Source organism: Lissotriton helveticus, chromosome 3_2 (genome assembly GCF_964261635.1).
Source record: "Lissotriton helveticus chromosome 3_2, aLisHel1.1, whole genome shotgun sequence".
Classification (NCBI taxonomy): Eukaryota; Metazoa; Chordata; class Amphibia; order Caudata; family Salamandridae; genus Lissotriton; species Lissotriton helveticus.
This window is the reverse complement of record NC_136062.1, coordinates 75,081,293-75,100,579: the sequence shown is the minus strand read 5'-3', so window position 1 is coordinate 75,100,579 and position 19,287 is coordinate 75,081,293.

The window sequence follows — 19,287 nt, the reverse complement described above, 5'->3', positions numbered from 1 at the left end:
GGGTGAGTGAAGGGGATTTTACTGGGCTAACCTCAGACTCGTCTACAATTTCAGTAGCCTCTTTTGGGTTCTTAAACTGTGGAATAGCCACCCTAGTCTCCCTATCCGCCTGAGGTCAATCCACCATCTCGAGGGAACTAAACCTATTCTGAGTTAGTGGGTAGTTTTGAGTGAATTGGTCTCTGTGGCCACCCCTAATCGCCCCTCGGCCCCGCCTTTGCATCACCAGGGACCAATCCGATGCGCAATCTAAAAATACTGGTTGAGGGTAGAAGAAGGAGAGAGGATAGGGTTTGATCCTTGACCCTGCACTGTCGTGAGACCAGTTACAGATGTATTCTACTGTGCGCGGGCCCCTAAAATTGACAAGAACACAATCGCCTGTAATGTTTTTCCGACTATGACCCACCCAAGCAATCCTTCGTACCATCAATACCTCACTCCTAGCATTAAGCGGTAAGGGTCTATTGTAGTTAAGCCAGTGGGTTACTTTACTTTTTAATGACATAAATGTTTCCTGGGCTGGGTTACAAATCTCAGGGATACCTGTGAGTACCACCACAAATGGACTGGTTTCGGGCGGTAAATCAATTCTGGCCATAGCCTGAGATGTCATATAGGATATAAACTGGCCACCCTCTGTTGGTATCCCGGCTGAATCTATAGTGGGTATACTCAGATTGCCTGCCACTGCAGGCCCTACACTAGCTCCTACGCCCACAGTTGTCGTATTAGTAACTGTGGTAGAAGACCCGGCAGCAGGAGGAGGGAGAGGGCTGGGAGCCCCAGTGGGCACATTACTGGTTTGGGCGATATCCACCGTCTTCATTTTTCCCTTTCTTTTTACCCTATACCCAGCCATAGCCTGTTGTAGCTGAGATAGCTGAGATTCCATGCAAGCAAGCTTCACTTGTAGAGGATCAAGCGCTGACTTTAATAAGGACCTCAGTCTTTCTAAAAGGAGTTCGTCCACAGCCTTTATCCCCACCATACACTGTGCCTGCTCCGGAATAGGAAATCCTTGAGAAACAGCCGGTAACAGGGATGGGTCAATATCCAAGTCAGTGGAATCATTCAAAATAGGCACTCCCTTATAGTTTGGAGGTGTAGCACTGCCAGACAATCCCGTCGCTGTTCTGATTTTCCTGCGACCAATCACTTTAGTTGCAGCCCGCTTCCTTTTATGTTTTGCCCCACTCTGTTTTCTCCTTGGTGGATTTGCCGGAAGTTTCTCAGGCGAGGAGGGCAAATATGGAACATCGGGGAGCGCTGTAGCCTCCTCGGTTGGGGATCCTATAATTGAAGAGATATGGGCAGCGTCCTGTGGAGCATGTACAAGGACTGGGGCGCAGGTAGAATTTACATAGTTATCATGTACAGGCGTCCTAGCATCGGCAAAGTGGCCCATAGAAGATCGTTTGGCCATAACAAGGTCCTGCGACACTCTGTGCTCCATGAGGATGATACCTTGGTCGATCACTGAATTTGCTCTGATAATGAAATTGTCTAGCGTACCAGTGATCAACCCTCTACTGGCCAATGTATTGCTCCTTGTTCCCTGAGCAGCCATATTAGTAAGTGCAAGTTCCCAGCGACAGTACTTACAATTGTGTTAGAGATAAAACGCCACAGATGAAAAAGGGATGGCCCGGTCCGGTCTCCACCGGTCTCAAACGGGCTACAAACGGGCTACAACGGGCCCGCCCTTGGCCCAGACTTCGCCCGAGCGCGTCCCACGCACGTCCCGTGACGCGGGATGCGCAGATCAAAATATAGGGCGTAAAAGGGGCGGGAAGAGTCACCAGCCTAAGGGCTGCTGGGGCTCGCAGTCCGCGCCAAAGCCAGGGAACGTCTTCAGGGTTTAAAAGCACCACCACACACCCCGAGCGGCTCCCGCGGAGCGGGGGCCACGAGGCACTGTTTTAAAGCGTCCGGCGTAGAGGGGGCGGGATGAGTCACCAGCCTCAGGGCTGCTGGGGATCGCAGTCCGTGCCAAAGCCAGGGAACGTCCTCAGGGTCCAAAAGCACCACCACACACCTCCGAGCGGGGGCCACGAGGCGCTGTTTTAAAGCGTCCGGCGTAGAGGGTGCGGGAAGAGTCATCAGCCTCAGGGCTGCTGGGGCTCGCAGTCCGCGCCAAAGCCAGGGAACGTCCTCAGGGTCCAAAAGCACCACCACACACCTCCGAGCGGCATGTATATATATATTTCGTTTTTAGTTAGCTAATATATTGTTTCCTATAATATATAAAATGCAACAATTGTTTGTAGGGTAGGAGGTATGATGGTATATTTGTTTTCTTCCCGTGTGGGTATGGAAGTTTCCATTTTTGAAGCCTCCAACTATATTGGATGCTACCCAGGTGTCTGTGTGATTCATAAAGCTGAATAGCACATCCCATAAGGTTATATAATTTTGCTACACAATTGATTGTCTGATGTGCAGATTATTTTAGCATTGGACTAATCCTTAATCAATGGAATGGGGACTTCATTTTAAAAGTTACTTTATACCAGTTGCTCACTGTTAATGGCTCAAAAAAGGGAATATGAAGGAAGAAGACTGTTTTATACTTATGGAGCAAATACCCACCTTTGTACACAAAAACATGCATCCAAAATAATCATTCCACCTCTCTCCTTCAAAATAAATTATGTTATAAGGTTGGTTATTATTTTGGAAAGGGGTATTCTTACCAACCTAATAAAAAATTTGCTAATTAGGTCTCAACAGTAGTCTTTGAGAAACTCTGCTCAAATCTGTGTTAGCTATGGTACATGCATCCGGCAAATCCCAAGATTAATAAAAGCAATGCCATCAATTTCAATGTTAAGAAGACAACACAATAAAATTTCCGAATAAAAAAAAAAAAGAAAACGTAATGAGCACAAAGACATCAATATTGTTATAATCAGAAAAAGTGACTCTGATATATGATTTTTGTTTAATTTCCAAAGGAAAAAGAACCTAGAAAACATTAAACATAATTGTTTGCAGCTTACAGCACTTATGTGTAATTTCAGGTCAACCTCATGGAGTTTAGGTGGGATACACCAAGCAGGTGGTCCCAGCCCAAAAATTTAGAGACAGAGTCTCTGAACTAGAAGTCAAAATCCTTCAGTGAGGCACTGTCCAATGCTTTAGCTTGCGGGGGTCTCTTGAAATGAGATATGCAGTCACTGATCTCCTAGTGTAATTCTTTGTTTAGGCATCAAAAGTGCGGGTGGGGCAAAATTGGATTTCGCTGCTGCCAAGTTTGCTTCACCACTGCAATAGATTTTTCCACTTAACCCTAGTCCATGGTTTTACCTTCGGACTTAGTCACTTTTTAGTTTTAAAATCCTCCAGGAGGGTAAGACTGAAAGCTGTAGCTGTACATGGCTCTATAAGTTCAGATACCTTCACCACAAAGTCCAGCTGAGCCTGTTTGCTGTGCAACAAAAAGCTTTGAGCATTTCAAACCTAGTTTTCTAGCCTGCCAGGGTGTATCCGCTCTGGACACGCCTCAGGACGTTGTCCTGTCCTCTAGAGGTGGAAAAAATGTCTTTCTTTCTTTTATCCAACTGCTAGGAAAGTTCTTCCTGCGCTGTTTAGGCAGGTTATGCTCTAGACTTCTCTTGAGTTAATGCACAGTCATGGTCCAGTCTACTGTGATTAACTGGGACCTCTTGGAGTCAGGAGACCTGCTTTTCGTGTCCCCAGAGGTGGCAAACAGAAATGTAACCACTTGACACTTAGGGGCCCATCCGCCCGTCATCCCATCGTAGAAAGTGACCGCCAACCATAAGAGCGAGGGTCACGTGCCTGCAATTAGGATGCGCCCGCCACAGTGGCCGGCGCATTCAGCATTCCTGACATTGTGGCGGGTAGTGCACTCAGCACCGCCCGCCACAATGCCAGGAAGGCATGCTGTGCACTGACATGCACAGCATGGCAGGCACCGCGCGGTGCCTGCCATGTTGTGCATGGAACTGCTGGGTGGTACCATAGGTACCCCCAATGTGCACCCCCTACCACCGGAGTCCCTGGGGGCCCACAAAGTGCCCCCAAAGCAGACTCTGCATGCCTTTCCGTGGCGGCAATGCTACCACGGAAAGGCATTGTAAAATGCCCATTCTAATATGGCTGGCGGTGTCCGATAGACACCGCCACCATATAGAACCCTTTTCCGTCCGGTCGACATTTCGACCGGTCGGAAAAGTGGCAGACGGTCTTTCCGTCCACCGCGGACTCCCCAGCCATGATAATATGGCGGGGGCATTCTGGCACGGATGTCGGACGGATCGCCTCCGCCAGGACGGCAGTGGCTACCGCCGGCCTGGCAGGGGCGATCGACCCGCTATCCTAATGGGGCCCTCAGACCGCAGTCCCAGTGCCAGGGTGCCAGCAGGAGACAGGAGTCTTTCTTCCGTCAGAGTATCTTTCTTTGAATATGATATTCCCCAGTCCAGGAATGTTCTGAGGATGTAGAGGTGAAGTGACAGTCTTGTCCTTTGTTTGTACCTTCCAGTCATTGGAGAATGCTTCTTTCCCAATCCAGTCTCCTTTGTCACTCTGTGTCATCTCCTTTGCTGCACTTCCTCTTCCCTTGACTACAAACATTCTCAAAGGCCCTAAATTCAAGACACATGAACCCTTCTTCCATCTGCCAGGGTTCCAGGCAGACATGCTCCTAATCACTCATCTATATAGATAAGCTCTCCAACCTCCCCCACCCGCTCAGCAGGTTCAGAACTGGGCCTCTCTCTAGCTGGGGCTGGAGACAAATGGTGGCTTTGGGTATGAATGGGACAAGATCCTGCCAGTTCCACCTAGGATCAGCATTTCAAAATAAGTGTTACACTGGCTTTTTTATGACAGGTGTCCTGTGCCCCTCCTAGATGTCTAACACATCCTAAATGGACAGTTGTTGACAACACTTCTGCATTCCTGGGCTTAAGTCCAGGCTACTACTATTGTCTTCTGGAAAGAAGAGCCGCAAACTCCAGCCAAGATTGTGTATTGGTGTATGGAAGTGTGATGAGTGGCAGAACTGGTCCAGACTGCATTTTGATACATTTAGTTTTCCACCAAAAGTAACAAACATGATTCAATATTTTATTTACAATCGGGCTTGTCTTAGAGATAATATAGCTGAACCAACACAATAGAAATAGGTTTTAGGCCTTCAGTCACTTTGAGGGCGCATGTTTCAAATATACACTGCGCCTTTTGCTATATATTAGGCACGCTGCCCTGAGGGCTTACAAGACACACTCTACAAGTGACTTATAATATTTAAAATAGGTTTTCTTACATGGCCGACACACTTTTCCTTGCTGTGTGTTACTGCAGTACTGTTAACCTGCCAGATCACAGCAGTGCTCCTGGCAGACACCTATTTTGTTATATATGTAGCTGTTGAGGTGATGAAAGTACACACTGCAGCCCACATACAATATTTAACTAACATGCCAATGGTACCTTTTCTGTGCCATCATTGTAGATGGCACAGAAAAGGCACCAATGGCATGTTGCTGGATAGTTATATAAAGCAATTATCAATACTATTTTAAGACCTGAGCACAGGCACTGTAGCACTGAATAATAGGGTTACAGGACACAAAGTCCTCGCATAAGCAACAATAGGCTCCGGAAATATCTGAAAAAGGGGAATTCATGCAGATTTCTTGTTATTTGTTACACATTACACATCACAAAAGTTACAAATCCAGACTTGACTGCTTTTTCAATGCTATTTCTCTGTGGTGGACAAAATTGTCCTGATACCAATCACTATTTTTTATAGCGTCAGATTCTATTTTAGGCACAGACCACCTGTCACTCAAACCACATGATCTGTAACCAAAAACAAATCCTGGTGGCATACTGAATTATCCCTCAGCGCCTTGAGATCCTCACAGGTGAGTAGTTGCGCTTTACCAACTCTGATTGATTGATTGATTGAATTAAATGCGGGGTATAGTGGCCATAATGTCTAATCCCTGAAACATACACTTTAAACTTCTTCTGTTTCTTTACCATCTCTTCACATGGTAACCATAAAAATACACTGTCCTCCCATGGGTTCACTTCAGGTCTGTCATAAACTGCCCTGACATAATCTGTTGTTACTGGTAATGAGATGCATCTGCCTCTCACATATCCTAAAAAGTATGTGAGACGTGCACCAAAAGGATACTGGAAAATGGTTCAGGTAGACATGTTAGTGATTGCGGACACCTGTGCTGTTTAGTAAGGGCGGATATAGTCTCTGAATTAAGTTTTCTGACTGGTGCTAGGCCATGCTGGGTCTCCACCACATTAGAAGTATGTGGGGTAGAGATCTACAGTACTCGCTGCCCAAAAGCTACTGTGACTTGTCAGAGATTGGGAGGAAAGACGGGTTATTGATAGGAGAGTAGTCTATTGAAGGAACTGGGTAGGAACTGAAATTTAAGAGAAAGGTAAACCCTTCGGTAAGATGTCTGCCAACGAATCACTGACATAATCGCCTTCTTCAGAAAACTGCAGGACAAAGCTAGCTCTTAAATTTCTCTTTATAACATTTGAGACTCCAAGCACCTCTGCATTATTAGGATATATCAGTTGAGGATACAGTAGTCTTCGAAGCACCATAGCAGCAGTTGGGAATTGTGCGCTAACAAAAGCACTTTCGACCACACCTGTGTACCCTTAAATCTTGTGCCAGGGGACTAGTACTATGGAAGTGTCTTCCCAGTGTGTTCCTGTGGTCTGAGAGTCCGCCATTTTTTGCAGTATTATCCTTCTACGTATGTTTTGTACTCATGTGTAACATGCACCCGTCACTTTCTCTTGTAACACACTGTTTTCTACCTCTTACAGTTGGTTGTTTTCGATACCTGCACAAGTGCCACCAGTGCCTACGTAACGTTTGTTCTTGTGCTTGAGTGTCCTCCTTATATTGCAGTATTATACCTCTATGTTTATTTTGTACGCTTTTGTAACCGGCACACGTCACTTTTTCCTCCTGTAATGCACCGTTTGCTACCTCTTGTATTTTGTTAGCTCACGATTGTCACTTTTGTAATGCACCGTTTGCTACCTCTTGTATTTTGTTCACACACGATTGTCATTTTTAGGTCGAGCGACCTATCTCAATGCGCATGCGCATTGAGAGCGGGAGCTCAATCTATTGCGGCTTAAACAGAGCTTACCGAGATCAGGCGATTCCCAGGCGATTTCTTCCAGTGCACGTGAAAGCGCGTGCACAATGCCACCAGCCGCTTGCCTCGCATTACCACATCAAAGGCAAGGCGGCCTCGTCTCAGGCCCCTGCTGCTTCACACCCTCATGCCGCTCTCCCCGCTCCGCCCCCTCCCCTGCCCGCCGTGTCCACTTCACTTTGACGGCCGCAGGCTGTCTCTCGTGTTTCTGCTTGTTCAATCTTGCATCGCCCGTTGTATACTTTGCATCCCTCCCCATGTAATGCATTTTGCCCCCTCTAATTAACTTGCTTATTCACGACAGCCCTTTCTCCATGTCTATTTGACTTCAGATGCCTCTATCTACGGCATCCTTCTACTACACAACATGGTGTCTCTTGTGCACCCTTGCAGCTTGGCCCAGGTGCACACCATGCCCTATACTAACTTGCACATGTGCATCGGCCTCTGCCCCGACTCACTCATGTGCCTTCCACCCGCACCTCCCTATTTCTCTTCCGCCCTTGTAGAAGAGTTTGTGAGGATTTCTCCCTCGGTGACACCGAACCCCTCCGGTGCACCACGCTCACTAACCCGGCGCCACTATAAGTAATTTCGGCTGAGCCCAGCATCCCCTGCTGCGCTCATCACATCTACCACTAATCGTCTTCCATTCTTTTAGAAATTGTAACACACACACGCCAGTCAAGAGCCTGTCCTCCCCGGTGATTTATGCAACATGGGACCTGAAGCACCTCGTGCATGGCCCCCTGCGGTCTTTTAAGTAAGTCCCCCGCGCTTCTTCACGCAGCCATCCTCGGCGCCTCGCATACCCTCATTAATGCTGTGCCTCCTCCCCAGCTTGCCGCCACCACACTTGGATTCTTTCCCTAAGACGCCTCGGTCTGATTACATTAGACACCGCTACAACCTACTTGAGTCCCTGCGGCTCGTCCAGTATTTTCGTCTCTGGTTCTCTTCAAGCATGCCCCTGCTGTTGGTCAGTCACATATCCTAATCCTACTTATTATCCGCTACAGATCATTTGGCAAGCTAGACCTGCGCTACACTCGCTCCCACCCACTGATTGCTGCCAGCCCTAATCTTTGGAACGACATAGCCTTGACAGTAAGAACAGCACCCACGCATTTTTCTGAACTGCTTGGGCAATTGGGGCTGCATCAAAAGAACACTAGATTGGGGTTTCCTCTCCATGATCCAAATATTTGTGCTTTTTTTTTACGTTGAGCCTGGTAGCAGGCATGCGCTGCTCTCCGAGGTTTGTTGTATTTAGTCACGTTGGTCAGCCATGCCCACCACTTTCCATTTGTTCCTACTTGTCCATTTCTAACAATTGCTAAGGCATACAATCAAGAAATCGCTGTAACAAAATGCCCCTACACTTGTGTATCGGATCTTTCCCTGTTTGCTCGCATACTATGATTACTTTAAGGTACACGCAAATAGGAAAACAAACAGACTGCATTTTTACTTATGTTTATTTTGTAGGGGTTTCCTTTTTACTGTATTTACTGAAGATTCATAAAATATTCTGAAGAAAAAAATAGCCAGGTTTTAAGGGATTTTCCAAATTTAATTTGGGATTGTTTCTTGGAAATTACTATCACAAGTTTATTCCATTGGCTATTACTTTTTTTGCATTACTTCTTCCCTATGTCTCTCTCCCCCACTCTCTTTCTCTCTCTCGCTCTCTCTCTCCCCCTCCCTCTCTCTCTCTCTGTCTCTCCCTCTCTCTTTCTCGCCCCGCTCTAATTCTCTATCTCTATTCTTTCTCTCTCTCTCCTTAATTCTCTGTCTCCTCCCTTTCTCTCCTTCTCTTTCTCCCCCCTTCTTTCTCTCTCTCTCTCTCTCCCCCTTCATTCTCTCTCCTATCGTTCTCTCTTCTCTCACTCACTCCCCCACTTGAGTTCAATCTGCCATTGCTTCTTCCATTCTTTCTCTCTTGTATTCGCTCCTTCACTTTCCTCCTCTTTGGCATGCAGGTTGTAACAAGCATTGGCATAGCCCATGGGTCTCGCCTTTAGGACCTTATAAGTGTTTAGCCATGCAACAGTTAATGTCGTTGCAGTAAGGATATTGTGCTGCATAACTAAATACTTATAAGGTCCCAAAGGCGAGACCTATTGGCTATGCCAATGCTTGTTACCTCTTGTATTTTGTTGGCTCACAATTGTCATTTTTGCTTCATTTAATGTAACGTTTGCTTTTGTATTTTGTTCACTTATAATGTTCTCATGTATCAGTTCTGTTCCTATTGTGAAGCGCTCTGACACCTTCGGGTAAAGTCTGCGCTATATAAAAATGCATAAATAATAAATAAATAAATAGTAAGATCATAAATGCCTCTCCTTTAATTCCAAATGTATCTAACTGTTCAGTAACCTCTTTCAGCAATGCAATGATTGCCTTGTAGTGTGTGTGGTGCTCTTAATACTACACATTTTATAAATCACTTTGTATGCATCCAGCACAGCCTATATAGTTAGATAGCACTGTGCTGGCAACAGCGCAAATCACTAATCCCACATCATGAGCCTTATGCATAAATTCCAAAGGCACACTCTAGGAAGAACAATGCACACACAAACAACACACCACTGATAATTCATATAGTTGGGGGTCATTGCATACACAAAAGAAGGACACACTTCTCATCACAAGTTACAAGCATAACATCCAACACTACACATTATATAGAACTTTACAGACACATCAAACACAGCCCAGGCATATCAAATAGGTGAGTAGCCATGTGCTCAAAACATACTGATCACCGAAATGTAGCACACTCTATCCCATAACAGAGCACATGAAAACAGAACTCTGAATAGGCACAGCCAAAAAGTGCAATTAACTGGCTCTTAAAGCACCCAACAGCATATACGTCCACCAACTGCATACCACGCACATAAGACTGCTAAGAAAAGGACATGCGTACCAACCAAGACGATGTGCTAAGGATGTAGGCTAGCTGTCAGATCTCATTTTTCAAACCCACTAATTATTAAAGTGAACAAATTATTATAGCAGAAGGACTCTCCCATTCGCTCTACTGACTCAAAACTTATACACAATAAATGAGTCTCTGGTCTGAGATGGAAACCTTGGTACCCCTTGGAAAGTCAGCCCCAAAAATAAGAGATGCTATACCAATGACACATTGTGCACTATCCAAATTATAACAGAAATACTAATACATAAAAAATCAAGTTCCCCCAGTCCATGCAGGACTATTGAGTAACTCATCCAGCCTAGGATGTCTCTGTAGCTTCTGGTTTGAGTTGTCTTGTTCATCTCATTATGAATGTATTACTACAAGTACCAGGCAGAAAAGAATAAACCCTGGACTATGTGAGTTTCTCAACCTTGAATCTGGAAACTAATGAGCTCTGATAATTCAATGGGTTGAGTCACTCAGGTCCAGTACCTAGCTTTAACCACGTCCAGCAAAAAGGGCACCTTGAAAATCCAAATTCACCCACGTCATGTTAAAAATAGCTCCCGTGTGCCATTTACTACTTTCGGGTATTGGACACGGCTGTGGAGTAAAGTTAGAGCCGCTGCAGAGGGCTTTTTAAATGCATGTAAATCGTCAGAAAGATTGCACCCAGGCGAGTCATGACACAGCGGGTACATGCTAACTTCTCAAAGCTGGGGCAATTATATAAAAACACCAACTTTGCTCCCGCAACTTGTCACTGGGCTACTTCCTGTTTGGGGCCCCATTCACTTTCCCAGATGTTTTCACAGGGTTCATGTTTTCATGCACATCTGGAGCCAAACGTATCAGCAGCTCCCCTAATGCCTTCAAGTGAACAGGAAGAAGCGCATCATATCGGTGAAGGGGTGTTTGTTAGATTAAATGTTTAATTAAAGCGATCACTCCTACGGTGCTTGGTCTCTCGCCGTCATAATAGGCGGATTTCCCTTTGATAAAGAATCTGCACCAGTGCTTAAGTAGAAAAGAAACAACTGGTGCGTCTGTTGAATGTTATTTGTCAGTTGATCTTAGATACAATATGTGTGTAGGGTATGCAGTATGAGATCTACATTTTTAGCTCCCAGCTAGTTTAATTTAGAAATATATAGATATGCCTTCTGTGTATTTGTCTATTTGCTCAAATTTGAATACAGCTCGTTTTTTCATCATTTCGTATTGTCTTTTTATACGTAGGGCGCATTTCTATAAATGTTAAATAGATATACAATGAGTGGTTGAACGGAAACATTTTATCCTTCCGCAGTGGTTCTTTGTTTTATATATACAGGGTCGTTCTCAATAGAGCGCTTCTTCTAAAAATACTTCCCTCAGTGTATTAAAGTAAAACATGGCTGGGCATTTTAAAGATACCAACAGTATCGACTCGAGCATGAATATATGTAGGTAAGCATGCTGCTTTCGCTGCGCATGCGCACCTATCAATTCAGGTTCCCCACAGGCGTTGAATCTTCCGAGTCGCTATTGACGGGCAAAGTATTCCCTTCCACTTCGAGTGCTTTAAACATCAGGTTCACGTTCACCAGGGAGTGAGTTCTCAGGTTGAAGTTTTTGCTTTGCTTGCATTTTTTCTTAATAGGGAGACAAGATTTCTTCTATTGTAAGTAAGTACTGCAGTTTGTTTCTAACGCCTTATCTTCACTGAACACTACCTCCATCTTTACCACGTTTCCTCGAGGTGATGGCAAGTTCATCACAGGGCACTAGGGCAGGACCAGCTGGGGCTCACCAGTGCCTTCTAGACACTATCTCTGCAGGTCTGTTCAATGACGTCTGACCTTTCACCAATTGATAAGCAGCAAATGTGGCGAGATCTCAGAATATACGTTACTACACTTAGCGCGTCGTGGTATCTCACTCATAATGCAATAAGTAGGACCAACTTGCCACTAGTTATAAAAGCCCGCGAGATCATCACAAACGTGCGACCTTGCGAGCCGGCACCCACACAAACGTCAATAAATACCTCATAGTATCCTGGTATATGAGCGCATTGCTACAGGTACAGAAAATCACATGAGTTTAATTCTAAACGTTATGGCTGACAGTTGCAATACAAATAGGTATCATGTTGTTGCAAATGTTTACATATATAATCTCAAAAGGTCAGCTAGGACTTGAACCTACATAAATAAATAAATGCACATGCACATATTTTAATCAACATAAGCTCAAAAACGAGCACGCATATTCATTTTTCGGAAACTTAGCAGTATAATAATAAAGAAAAACATAATCATTACAACTCTTTAATTATATTGCTTTGCGTTATGTTTTAAAGTAGTTTGTCACGCAACATTTCTACAAGAGGAAAGTGTACTAATATACTGCTTTATATTTTTTTACTGTTGACACTGCACTCTCAAAAAGTTAAAAACAATGTTTAAAATGCGTCTCTTTACCTGCATCTCTCGGCCAATTCTCGGCTCGTCTGTGGACTTCACGATCTGATTGATGGCTTTGTTTCTGAATCCGTAAAAACTCTTTTCGATGTGTTGTTTAAGGGAGGAATCAGATACCATGCTGTCCAGCCCTCTCCGTGCCATCTTTTATACAGGTGCTTCAAGTTGCTAAGACATCGGTTGCTTGGATACAGGTTTTTTTATTGACAAGTACCATGTCAATGCTGTGCAGACCCTGGTCATCTTTGGTTTAAGCTGAAACTATCTGAATAACACAGAATACAAAGTTTTAAACTATGGCTGGAGACGAAGGATAAACGCATTCTAAAAACAAACATTAATACAGTATCTTCCGCAATGTCATTATCAGTCTGTGTGTTTGTTTCTGAACGTGCAGACGTGGGTGTGTTCTTGTTTAATTCTTCCACAGTGACACCTTTAGCCACTTTTATTACATAAAACCGAACAGGAAGGAAAAGAGAATGAAATCCCTCTGAAAACAAGTTTTTTTTTGTCTTTTTATCAAGGTTTTTTTTTCTCTCACAAAATTCTGACCACAGTGCGAAGAATTAGGTCCCGTGCTGCTTTGTTAAATGCTATACAGTGGGAATAGTGGGAAGCAATATGAATACATCAAACAACATGGATACGTTTTACATCTGTTTTTATATGCTCTTAATTAAGAACAAGGGTATTGTTAGGTACAATCAATCCATAACCTGGAACAAGCTCCCCCAGGCACCAGGCGCGCCCTCACCCTTAACACCTTCAGGAAGACTCACAAGACCTGGCTCTTTGGCCAAGCATTTCTGCTCCCCCGCTACCTGCGCCTTGAGACCCTCACAAGTGAGTAATGCGCTTACAATTCCCTGATTGATTGATTGATTGAGATAGGGACGTTTATCTTTATGTGTGAGTGAGGTATGATTAGTATGGTGGAACTTTTGTACAGAGGGAAACTGTACTGATAAGGGTGATTCCCCGCAGGTTGAGGTTTTATTCAAATATGTGTCAGAGTAGATCCAAAGGCTTTGTTCCGAATGATTTCTTGCATGATTAAATTCTGTCGATTTCTTTAGTGAAGCAGACAATTGTTATTTGTTGCCATTGCACTGTATTTGTTTGCATGTGTATCGCTGAACAGAGTGTGTTCGGGAAAATTGCAAAGGAAGGTGAACAGCTGCAAGGAGTGAGCATGACGTGGCAGTGTGCCATGCTGGGATTGGTCAGTTGGTGTAAAGCCACACTGTTATTGGTTGTCTGTGTCATGGTGTTCCGCGCTGTTATTGATTTGGAACGAGAATTGTGAGTCAATTATTGATTCCTGCTTTGAAACGAACAGTTTTAATAAGGGGGGGGGGGGTGATAATACCTGTTAGGCAGGGAGAAGAAGCACCACCCAAAGATACAGCAGGTCATTTTATGTTGATAACTGTAGGGCTTCACACTTGTATTTGGCTTAATCAATGGCATAAGGCCACTGAGAAAGAAGATACACTGGCGTTTCCACACTATGATACATTTAATGGAGAATCATTTAAAACTTGGGGAAGATTTTATATGAGATGAAACCACAGCCTAGGCCTACACAGTTTGAGGCGCTCAGTGCCTGAGAGCATGCATCTCATGCCAGAAAGAAAGAGCAATATCGGGGGAAAACTAGAAAGGCAGTGCACACCTATGCTTATGGGAGGTAGGATGCAGAACAGAAGTGGTGAACAAATATGATAGAGGGAATGTGTTAGACCTGGCACCCTTGGCGTGGGTCTCCCCTGCATTTTTTGACTTGGCCTACTGTGTTTTTGCTGTGTGTTGGACTCCGTTTTGCTGGTCTAAATGCTTTGGGCACTTTGCCACTGCTGGTCAGTGCCAAAGTCCAAGTGCTCCATTTGAAAATTGTTGTTATGGATTAGTGATTCCTTGATTGGCATATTTGATTTACTTGTCAGACCCTAGTATAGTGTACTGTGTGTGCCCTGAGCCCGAAAATCAAATGCTGCTAGTGGGCTGCAGCACTGACTGTGACACCTACAGAAGCAGCCTGTGAAATGTAACTCTAGCTTGTCATTGCAGAGCCTGTGTGCAGTCTTGGACTGCCATGTCGACTTGGGAAGTGCACACACTTGCCAGTCTCTAAACCTTCCCTTTTCTACATATTAGTCACCCCTAAGGTAGGCCCAAGGTACCCTTGTGGGCACAGTGCATTGTATGTGAAAGGTAGGACATGCCCTGATGTATGTGGCATGTCCTGATAGTGAAATACTGCCAATTCTGTTTTTCACTATTGCAAGGCTACCTGTTCCCAGAGGACAGAATGGGGAGTTTGTTTATAAGATTTTAAAACATTCTGGCCCTGGGAACAAGGTAGAACATTAACGTTTAGTATGCCTGAACTCAGATTGATAACATGCATCTTTTAGTGAGGATGATTTTTACATTCTGTGTTTGAAAATACCACATTTAGAAAGTAGGTATTTTCTTGCCTAACCATCTAGTGTTCCTCTTCTAGGTTTGTGTATTGCATGTCTGACTTTTGGATGACAGGGGCTGGAGAGGGGCAGCGGCTCCAGAAGTCTGATGAGTCAGGGCTGGGCTGAATAGATCTGGGCTGCATTTAGAGTAGGGGGAGGAGATTTCCTTTCACTTGAATGGGCCTGATCTGCCTTCAACAATGTTGTCTCCACCTCCTGCCAGGAAGCTGCACCAGTGAGGACAGAACTTGTTTTGACTGGGTATAGACACTCTCTGCCTTCAGAGAACAGAGGATTTTTGTGTATAAAAGAGGGGCCCAGAGCCGAGACTTTTAGATCACTTCTGAAAAATCAAGAGGAACCTTTGCTAAGGAGAAGAGCATGAGAAGCTGAGGAGGAATACTGCCCCTGTGCTATTTGCTGTCTGGGGTTGATCTGCAGTGGCTACGTGTTGCCAAGGAAAGGAGAAAAGGACTTTGCTGCTTGCTTTGTCCCCCTGCTTGAAGAAAAGCTCTCCAAAGCCTTGTACTGAGCTTGTCTCCTGTTCTAGAGGTGTTAGGAACAGCAAAGACCTCACTATGTCTGTGGGCACCGTCTCTGATCGTCACCGCAGCAGAAAAAGGGCAACCGACTCTGTCATCAAGTCCGTCCCAGGAATCTGTGTCCTGAAAGCACCGCTGAGTGCACAGCCGAGAGCACCACCTCGCTTCGCAACGCAATTCTGGTCTCATCAACTCCGTCAACGAGCAACTGCTTGCACCTTGTCCTGAGGGCACTGCACTCCACAATGCTTTGCTACACGCTGCAAGGATGACACCGACTCCATAGCTGCCCAACCCGAACATCGACTGGCTCCGTCGCCGCACCGTGACCTGCCAGCACTGCCGCGACCACCGTCTCACCCTTCAAGGCAAGCCCTGGTCTCAAAGACTCTGTCAACGAGCCGCTGCCTGCAATGCATTGTGAGGACATCTCCTGCCGCAACGCTGTGCTTCACAACATGACATGACCGCGACGTTTGCCCCTACCTACTCGCACCGACGTGTTGGTCGCAACGAAAAAGGCACTGTGTCTGAGTCTGTCCACGCTTTAGCTGGCCCGCATCGAAGCGGGTGGCTGGAATTGGTATACTCTGTCGTATTCAGTATTGCCGTAGCCCCAGGAGGAGCTACAGAGTCAGAGGAACTGTGTATTATTGATTTTCCTGCAATTTAAAGGTTATTTTGCACAAGTACTATTTTTCAAGAGTATTGTATGTTTGATTTTTATCGTATTTGGTCTTGTTGGTGTGGATAAGGAAGTACTATTTTTCTAAACTGGTGTGGTGTCTATTTGTAGTGTTTTCACTGTATTACTGTATGTGTTCACAAATGCTTTACGCACTGCCTCTGAGATAAGCCTGTCTGCTCGTGCCAAGCTGCCAAGGGGGCGAGCAGGCGTTATTTTAGGAGTGTATCTCCCTTACCCTGACTAGAAGCAAGGGTCCCTATTTGGACAAAGGTGCCTACCTCTGCCAACTAGAGACCCGCATTTCTAACATTGGTGGTCAGCGGTGAGGATTCTGGACTTGCATTTGTGATTTACATACAGTGATTGGTGTACACTACTAGCATAGTGCAGACCATTGCGTAACCACATACTTTTACTGAATCCTTTCCTTGGGGGTTTTTTCCGCAAAATGAAGAACTGCCAATTTTGTTATCATGACCAAGCCAGCATCCATTGAATCCATTGATCTCAAATTTGAGGAAGGTAGGTTGGAAACCTACACAGTGTCTCAACTGAAAGCTATCTGCAGGAAATGTAAAGTCTCTGTGAAAAGCTTTATCAGGAGGGATGAATACCAAAAGGCAAGATGGGCTGTTTGAAATCCAGAAATGCCATTGGGAAGTATGAGGAGCCTCTGGTGGAAGCAGAGAATGTGGATGAGCAGCAGGAGGGTCAATTGGAACTTCCAGGAGGGAGGGTATCTTCCGTGGATGGCAGCAATGTTTCTCAAAGGGGTCTGTCTCCAGAGGAGTTGAAGGACATAGAGATAGGGTGCAAGAGAGGAAGCTTTGCTAAGCTCAGGCTGAGGAACAAGGGTGATATTGAAAATAAGAATTTGGAGTAGGAAAAGCAGAAATTGGCCAAGGAAGAAAAAGAGGATGCTTTTAGAGCATGAGAGAGGGTTGAGGAAGTTGGATCTGAAAGCAAAGAGTTCAGAGATCAATCCCTCTGGTGGCAGCATAACATCAGTTCCTGGGGTAGGAAAGGTATACATTCCCAAAGATGTTATTAATTATTTTATGAAGCATGAGGACATTGGGCAGTGGTTCAAGGCCTATGAGGTAGCAATGCAGTCCCACAGAGTCCCTGAAAGAGATTGGGGAGCGGGGTTGGTGGCCGCTTTGTCAGTGAAGGGAGGGAAACCTTGCTGAACTTGCCCACTGAGGATCAGATGTCCTATGCCCCCATGAAGGAAGCCTTGATAGCCAGGTATGGGTAGACCCCAGAGCTTTAGAGGAAGACATTTAGAAACTACAAGAAGCTGGTGTCAAGTACCTGGGTGAAGTATGTGTCCTACTTTTGCAGAGCATTGGATGGTTGGGTGAAGGGTAGCAAGGTGAATGACTGCAGGGGCTCTATATGATTTGGTTGCATGGGAGCACTTGTCAGATAATTGTTTTCCAGAGCTACGCCAGCACCTGATTGACAGTAAACTGGCTGATCCCAGAAAGCTTGCTGGGGAGGTGGACCCCTGGGTCTGCACCAGGGTCCACAAGGGTCGTGTGGGAGACTCCACCAAAGGGGAGCAGGGTCCCCAGCAGAAGAGTAGGGGGGACAAGGGTAACCAGAAGGAGCGCCAGAGAGGGCCCCAAAATAATCCCCAAGGGAACCAAGGTAAGGGTTCCCAGCCTCCCACTGAGAAGAAGCCATGGGTCCCGACAGGGAAGCCTGTTCAGAGGGGTTCCAAGGCTTGTTATGGTTGTGGTCAGGTGGGCCACTACCAAGGGGATTCGAGGTGTCCCAAAAATGTTACCACCGCACCCACTGGTGCACTGCCCTGGCTGATGGCTAGTGCAGCCTTGGGGGAGGAATCTGGTACCCAAGATGGGTGGCGTCCCGCAGAAATGTTCCTGGTCTCTTTAGGAGACAGTGAGATGGTCCCAAGAGCGCATCTGCCTGATAACACTAAAAAGTACAGGCAGTTGTTTACCATCAATGGACACAGTCTGGAGGCTCTGAGAGACACTGGAGCCAGTATGACAGCTGTCATTTGTCGGCTGGTGTCTGAAGAGCAGGTGGTCCCTAACACATTCTACCCAGTAGTTGTCGCCGACAATTTAGAGTGCCTCTGCAAAGTGGCACATGTTCCCTTTGAGTGGAGGGGGGGGTCTCAGGTACCTTGAAAGTAGCTGTGAGGCCAGCTATGCCTGTTGACTCTCTGATAGGCAATGATTTGGAGAGCTCCCCTTGGGTTAAGGTAGAGCGGAGGTCTCATTTGGAGATGTTGGGTCTGCCTGAGTGGGCATGTGTGACCACTTGCTCCATGGCAGCGGTAAGGGCATTCAAGAAGACCTGGAGCCTGAAAGAGTGGCCCAGGTGCCTGCCAGAAAGGGAAGAGGCAGGGGGCACAGGAAACCCGCCTCCGAAGTTCCCATGGTCCTGGAGGAGGCAAACCTTGAGGGGGTTGCCTTGGAGCCCACAGGGGAGCAAGTGGCTGAACTGGGGCACCTACATGAGCTGACCCTTTGGAAGCAGGAAGGAGGCTCCTCCAGGGAGGAATTCTGCCAGGAGCAGTAGAAATGCCCTTTTCTTGTGGGTTTGTGACAGCAGGTGGCAAACGAGGCAGCAGGTGATCAGTCTGGATCACATTGGATTTACTAAGAGAATGGTCTCCTGTATAACGAGCATAAGGTTGCTGAGACTGGGTCAGCCCATGTGCTGGTGGTATCCCAGCGCCTCAGAGCCTTCCTACTGGGTCTGGCTCATGATGTGCCTTTGGTTGGACATCTGGGGCAAGACAGGACCTTTAAAAGGTTTGTCACCCACTTTTACTGGCACCAGATGTGCAAGTACTCTGATACTCATTGTAGGTCTTGCCACACTTGGCAGGCAAGTGGCAAGAGTAGGAGGAAGTGTAAGGTTCCTCTCCAACCTTTCCCTGTGGTCAGCACCTCCTTTGAGAGGGTGGATATTGTCATTGTGGGGCCTCTGGATCCCACGACAGCCATGTGCAACAGGTT